The sequence below is a fragment of the Nicotiana tomentosiformis genome, chromosome 8 (genome assembly GCF_000390325.3).
Source record: "Nicotiana tomentosiformis chromosome 8, ASM39032v3, whole genome shotgun sequence".
Classification (NCBI taxonomy): Eukaryota; Viridiplantae; Streptophyta; class Magnoliopsida; order Solanales; family Solanaceae; genus Nicotiana; species Nicotiana tomentosiformis.
In genome coordinates this window covers 7,324,127-7,331,490 of record NC_090819.1, presented here as the reverse complement: position 1 = coordinate 7,331,490, position 7,364 = coordinate 7,324,127, and positions in this window count along the sequence as shown.

Genomic DNA, 7,364 nt, shown 5'->3' with positions numbered 1-7,364 from the left:
TGCTGCACGGACAACTCACTTGCCATAATAATAAATTATGCTGCAGGTGGGCAGCCTCGATCCACACTCATCCTCACAAATCAGGCCCTCGGCCTCACTCAGTCATAAACCTCTCAAGCCACTCGGGCATTTCAGTAAAACAGGGCATTCGGCCCAAAAACATTTATATGCATCAAAATAGAGTCATAAAACTGAGTTATGCAGTAAACAAGTATAAACACGAGTGAGTATAGATTTTCAATCGAAACAATGAGAGAATGGTAAGAAACAGCCCCTAAGGGTCCAAACAGCATTGGCGCAAGGCCCAAACATGGCATTCAGCCCAATTTACAGAAATTCTTTCTAAAACATATAAGTATCAAATGGTTCAACAAAGTATGCAACTTTACAATTGCTATAGGACGGACCAAGTCACAATCCCCAACAGTGCACGCCCGCATGCCCGTCACCTAGCATATGCGTCACTAAAAAAGTAGAATGATACAAAAATCCGGGGTTTCATACCCTCAGGACTAGATTTACAATCGTTACTTACCTCAAACCGTAAAATTCTTATTCTGCAATGTCCTATCCTCGTGAATTGGTCTCCAAACGCCTCGAATCTGGTCATAGATAATTCGTTTCAGTCAATAAAATTCATTGGAATTAATTCCACAAGATAATAATGATTTTCCATAAAAATCCAAAAATTAGCTCAAAAATCGCCCGTGGGGCCCGGCCCACGTCTCGGAACTCGACAAAAGTTAAAAAATCCGGAAACCCATTCAACCACGAGTCTAACCATACCAATTTTACAAAAATCCGACCCCAACTCGACCCTTAAATCTTCAATTTAAACCAAGAGGGTTTTTCAAATTTTTCCCAACTCAATTCACCAACTAAATGATGAAAACAACCATAGATTTGGGTAATTTAACCAATATTGAGTCAAGAACACTTACCCCGTTGTTTTCTCTGAAAATCACCCAAAATCGCCTCAATTCCGAGCTCCAAATTGCCAATAACTGAAAATGGGACGAAGTCCCATTTTCAGAACTTAAACTCACTGCCCAGACTTTTCTTCTTCGCGAACGTGGTCAGTGCCTCGCGTTCGCGAAGCACAAAATAACTCACGTCCAAATTCCTCATTCGTGAACGCGACATCACCCTCGCGTTCGTGAAGCACAAAATGCCTCTGCCTCAATGCCTTCTACGCGAACGCGTTCACCCCATCGCAAACGCGATGCTTCATTTCCCCCTCACTACGTGAACGCGACACCCCCTACGCGAACACATAGACCAATTGCCTGGGTGTCTTCGGCTGCTTCCTCTCTTCTTCGCAAACGCGTAACACCTCTCGCGTTCGCGATGCACACCCAGTCCACCCTTCGCAAAAGCATGCTTCTCTTCGCGAACAGGAAGAGCAAATATTGCCAGTCTCCCAGTTCCTCTTCGCGAACGCGAGGCTCAACTCGCAAACGCGATGAAGGAAACCAGATGGTGCATCAAAAAAATTCCAGTAGAGTTCCAAGTCCAAAAATCCAACCTGTTAACCATCCGAAACTCACCCGAGCCCCTCGGGACCTCAACCAAATATACCAACAAGTCCTAAAATATCATACGGACTTAGTCGAACCCTCAAATCACCTCAAACAATGCTAAAACTATGAATTACATCTCAATTCAAGCCTAATGAACTTTGAAATTTCTAATTTCTACAAACAACTCCGGAACCTATCAAATCACGTCTGATTGACCTCAAATTTTGCACACAAGTCATAAATGACATAACAGAGTTATTCCAATTTTCAGAATCGGATTCCAACCCCGATATCAAAAAGTCAACCCCCCGGTCAAACTTCTCAAAAATTAAACTTTCGGCATTTCAAGCCTAATTCCTCTACGGACTTCCAAATAATATTTCGAACACGCTCCTAAATCCAAAATCACCATACGGAGCTATTGGAATCATCAAAATTCAAATCTGAGGTCGTTTACACATAGGTCCATATCCGGTCCACTTTTCTAATTTAAATTTTTTAATTATGAGACTAAGTGTCTCATTTCACTCCGAGTTCCTTCCGTACCAGAACCAACTAACCCGATATAACATAATATAGCTGAATAATACAAAAAGAAGTAGAAATGGGAAAAATTGGGCTATAACTCTCGAAACGACTGGCTAGGTCGTTACATCCTCCCCCTCTTAAATATTCGTTCGTCCTCAAACGGGTCTAGAAACATACCTGGAGTCTCGAATAAGTGTGGATATCTGCTCCGCATCTCCCGCTCGGTCTCCCAGGTGGCCTCCTCCACAGACTGACCTCTCTATTGCACCTTCACTGAAGCTATATTCTTTGACCTCAACCTTCGAACCTGCCGATCCAAAATAGCCATTGGCTCCACATCATATGTCATATCACCCTCCAACTGAACCGTGCAGAAATCCAAAACATGGGACGGATCTCCAATATACTTCCGGAGCATGGAAACATGAAACACTGGATGCACACTCGACAAGCTGGGTGGCAAGGCAAGCTTATAAGCCACCTCTCCTATCCTCTGAAGCACCTCAAAAGGCCCAATGAACCGGGGGCTCAACTTGCCCCTCTTCCCAAACCTCATAACACCCTTCATGGGTGATACCTTCAGCAAAACCTTCTCCCCAACCATAAAAGACACATCACGGACCTTCCTATCCGCGTAGCTCTTCTGCCTAGACTGCGCCGTGCGAAGCCGCTCCTGAATCAATTTCACCTTATCTAATGCGTCCTGGACCAAGTCTGTACCTAAGAGCCTAGCCTCACCCGGCTCAAACCATCCATCCGGAGACCTACACCTCCTCCCATATAAAGCCTCATACGAAGCCATCTGAATACTCGACTGATAATTATTGTTATATGCAAACTCCGCGAGTGGCAGAAACTGGTCCCATGAACCCCCAAAGTCAATGACACAAGCACGCAACATGTCCTCTAATATCTGAATAGTGCACTCGGACTGCCCGTTCGTCTGAGGGTGAAAAGTTATGCTCAACTCAACTTGAGTACCCAACTCTCGCTGCATGGCCCTCCAAAACTGCGATGTGAACTGAGTACCCCTATCTGAAATGATGGAAACTGGGACACCATGCAGGCGAACGATCTCTCGGATGTAAATCTTAGCCAACCGCTCTGAAGAGTAAGTAGTACCAACTGGAATGAAGTGCGCGGACTTGGTCAGCCGATCCACAATAACCCAAATAGCATCGAATTTCCTCGAAGTCCGTGAAAGCCCAACTACAAAGTCTATGGTGATCCGCTCCCACTTCCACTCTGGGATCTCTAATCTCTGAAGCAAGCCACCTGGTCTCTGATGCTCATACTTAACCTACTGACAGTTTAGACAGCGAGCCACAAACCCAACTATTTCCTTCTTCATCTGCCTCCACCAATAGTGCTGCCTCAAATCCTGGTACATCTTCGCGGCACCCGGATGGATGGAATACCGCGAGCTATGGGCCTCTTCAAGAATCAACTCTCGAAGCCCATCTGCATTAGGCACACATATCCGGCCCTGCATTCTCAGCACGTCATCATCACCAATAGTCACATCCCTAGCATCACCTGTCTGAACCCTGTCCTGAAGAACGAACAAGTGGAGGTCATCATACTGACGCTCCCTGATACGGTCATAAAGATAAGACCTGGAGTCCACACAAGCCAATACCCGACTAGGCTCCGAAATATCCAATCTGACAAGCTGGCCTGCTAAGGCCTGAACATCTAATGCCAAAGGTCCCTCTGCTGCTGGAAGATATGCTAAACTCCCCAAGCTCTCTGTCCGGCAACTCAAAGCATCGGCCGCCACATTGGCCTTCCTCGGATGGTACAAAATAGTGATATCATAGTCCTTAAGAAGCTCAAACCATCTCCGCTGACGCAAATTAAGATTCTTCCGCTTTAATAGATACTGCAGACTCCAGTGATCAATATAGATCTCACAATGAACCCCATACAAATAATGATGCCAAATCTTCAAGGCGTGAACAATGGCTGCTAACTCAAGATCATGGACAGGATAGTTCTTCTCATGGGTCTTCAACTGGAGCGAGGCATAGGCGATCACCCTACCATCCTGCATCAAAACACAACCAATGACTATCCTCGAGGCATCACAATACACGGTGTAAGAACCTGAAGCTGATGGCAGAACCAACATGGAGTTGTGGTCAAAGCAATCTTGAGCTTCTGAAAGCTCTCCTTACACTCATCCGGCCACCTGAATTGAGCACCCTTTTGGGTCAATTTGGTCAAGGGCGATGCAATAGATGAAAATCCCTCCACAAAGTGATGGTAGTAACCCGCCAAACCAAGAAAGCTCCTAATCTCCGTGGATGAGGACGGTCTAGGCCAACTCTGCACCACCTATATCTTCTTCGAATCCACCTGAATACCCTCGTTGGACACCACGTGCCCCAGGAATGCTACTGAACTGAGCCAAAACTCATATTTGGAGAACTTTGCATAAAGCTTCTCCTCCCTCAATCTCTGTAATACAATCCTCAGATGTTGAGCGTGCTCCTCCCGGCTACAAGAGTACACCAGGATGTCATCAATGAATACAACAACGAATGAGTCCAAATAGGGCTGGAATACACTGTTCATGAAATGCATGAACGTTGCTGGGGCATTGGTCAGCCCAAAAGACATCACCAAGAACTCATAATGGCCATATCGGGTCCTGAAAGCTGTTTTAAGAATATCTGATTCCCGAATCTTCAGCTGGTGATAATCGGACCTCAAATCAATCTTGTAGAATACCCTCGCTCCCTGAAGCTGGTTGAATAAATCATCAATGCGAGGCAAAGGATACTTATTCTTGACTGTGACCTTGTTCAACTGCTTGTAATTAATACACATTCTCATGGAACCATCCTTTTTCTTCACAAATAGAACTGATGCACTCCAAGGTGACACACTAGGCCGAATAAACCCCTTATCAAGGAGTTCCTGAAGCTGTTCTTTCAATTCCTTCAACTCCGTCGGTGCCATACGATACGGTGGAATAGAAATGGGCTGAGTGTCCGGCACCAAATCAATACCAAAGTCAAATATCCCTGTCAGGCGGCATGTCCGGCAGGTCTGCAGGAAACACATTCGGAAAATCACGTACCACCGGAACAGAATCAATGACAGGAGTCTCTGCACTAACATCTCTCACAAAAGCCAAATAAGATAGGCAACCCTTCCCAACCATGCGCTGAGCCTTCAAATATGAAATCACCCTACTTGGTACATAATCTATAGAACCGCTCCACTCAACCCTAGGAAATCCCGGCATAGCCAATGTCATCATCTTAGCGTGACAATCTAGAACAGCATGACATAGAGATAACCAATCCATACCCAATATCACATCAAAGTCAACCATACTGAGCAACAATAGATCTACTCGGGACTCCAGAGCCCCAATAGTCACCACACATGATCGATATACGCGGTCCACAATAATAATATCGCCTACAGGAGTAGATACATATACAGATGAAACTAAGGACTCACGGGGCATATCCAGAAAATGAGCGAAATACGAGAAAACATATGAATACATTGAACCAGGGTCAAATAATACCGAGGCATCTCTGCGACAAACTGAGACAATACCTGTAATCACAGTATCTGAAGCAATAGCATCTGGTCTGGCAGGGAGAGCATAGAAACGGGCTTGACCACCCCTGGTCTGCCTCCCCCTTTAGGGAGATCCCTAGCTGACTGAACTCCACGCCGAGCTGACTATGCGGGTGGTGAGGTAACTGGTGCTATAGTCGAAGGCTGACTCCTCTGCTGAGATAGACCTCCATGACGACGAGGACACTGCCTCCACATATGCCTAAGCTCCCCACACTCAAAATAACTCCCTAGTGCTGGTGGAGGAAACTGAAGGGAACCCCTAGTACCGAGATGACTGGTAGAAGAACCTGGCATGGAAGAGCCCTGAACAGGTGGAGCACGGGACGTACTCTGAACTAGAAGGGCACTAAGTGATGAGTGGCCCTGATGAGAATTGTGAGAACCATGGCCAGATGATGCACCCCGATGAAATGGCCGAGCTGACTGAGCCTGTCTAAAATGACGACCTCTACCGTGCTGGAACTGACCCCCAAAAGGAGCACCGCTGAATCCACCCTGACCTCGAGGCCTCTTGGACTCCCTCTCAACCCTCTCAACCCTCTCAATCTGTCGAGCAATGTCGACAACCTCATTAAAGGTAGCACCCGAAACCCTCTCTTTGGTCATGAGCAACTGTAGCTGATAAGTGAGACCATCAATAAACCTCATGATCCTTTCCCTGTCCGTGGGAACCAACCAGATCGCATGACGGGCTAACTCAGAGAATCGCATCTCATACTATGTCACAGACATATCATCCTAGCGAAGCCGCTCAAACTGTCTGTGCAACTCCTCTCTGCGGGATCGAGGCACGAACTTCTCCAAAAAGACCACGGAGAATTGTTGCCAAGTAAGGGGTGCTGCGCCAACAGGCCTACGCCTCTCGTAAGTCTCCCAGTATCTGAGTGCAGCACCAGAAAACTGAAAGGTAGTGTATGAGACCCCATAAGTCTCCAAAATACCAGCAGTATGGAGTATCCTCTAACACCTGTCCAAAACGTCATGAGCATCCTCTCTCTGTGTGCCACTGAAAGGTGGTGGCTGAAGTCTCCCAAACCTCTCCAACCTATGCTGATCATCCTCAGGCATAGCGGGAACCACATAATCCTGAGCAACAGTAACCTACTGGGCTGGTGGTGCCTCTGGTGTCTGAAGTCCCTGAATAACCTGCTCGGGTGTGCGAGCGATGGGAGTCTGAGTGCCTCCCCTGGCCTGAGAAGTGGTTGCGGCCGTCGAAATAGAGACCGCTTGAGCAAGGCCAATGCACGCTATCAGAATCTGTGCTAGGGCCTCCTAAAGGCCTGGAATCACAATAGGCACATGTGGTGCCTCAGCTGGTGCATCAACAACTGGAACTTCGTCCTGATCTGGGAAAACCGGTGGATTTGCAGGTACTACCCCATCTGTTGTACGGGTTGTACCTCTACCCTTACCACGGCCTCTTCCGCGGCTTCGGCCTCTCGCGGCCCTGGCTGGTGGTACTGGTGGCTGGCCCTCCTGACCGTAGTACGAGTCTTCACCATCTGTGAGAGAATGAAACAACAGATGTTTAGTTACTAGAATCAACAGATTCGCACGATAAGAATTCAAGAATGTGGAGATTCCTAAAGGTTCTGCAGCCTCCTGAAGATAAGTACAAACGTCTCCGTACCGATCCGCAAGACTCTACTAAACATGCTCATGAATCGTGAGACCTATGTAACCTAGGCTCTGATAACAATCTGTCACGACCCA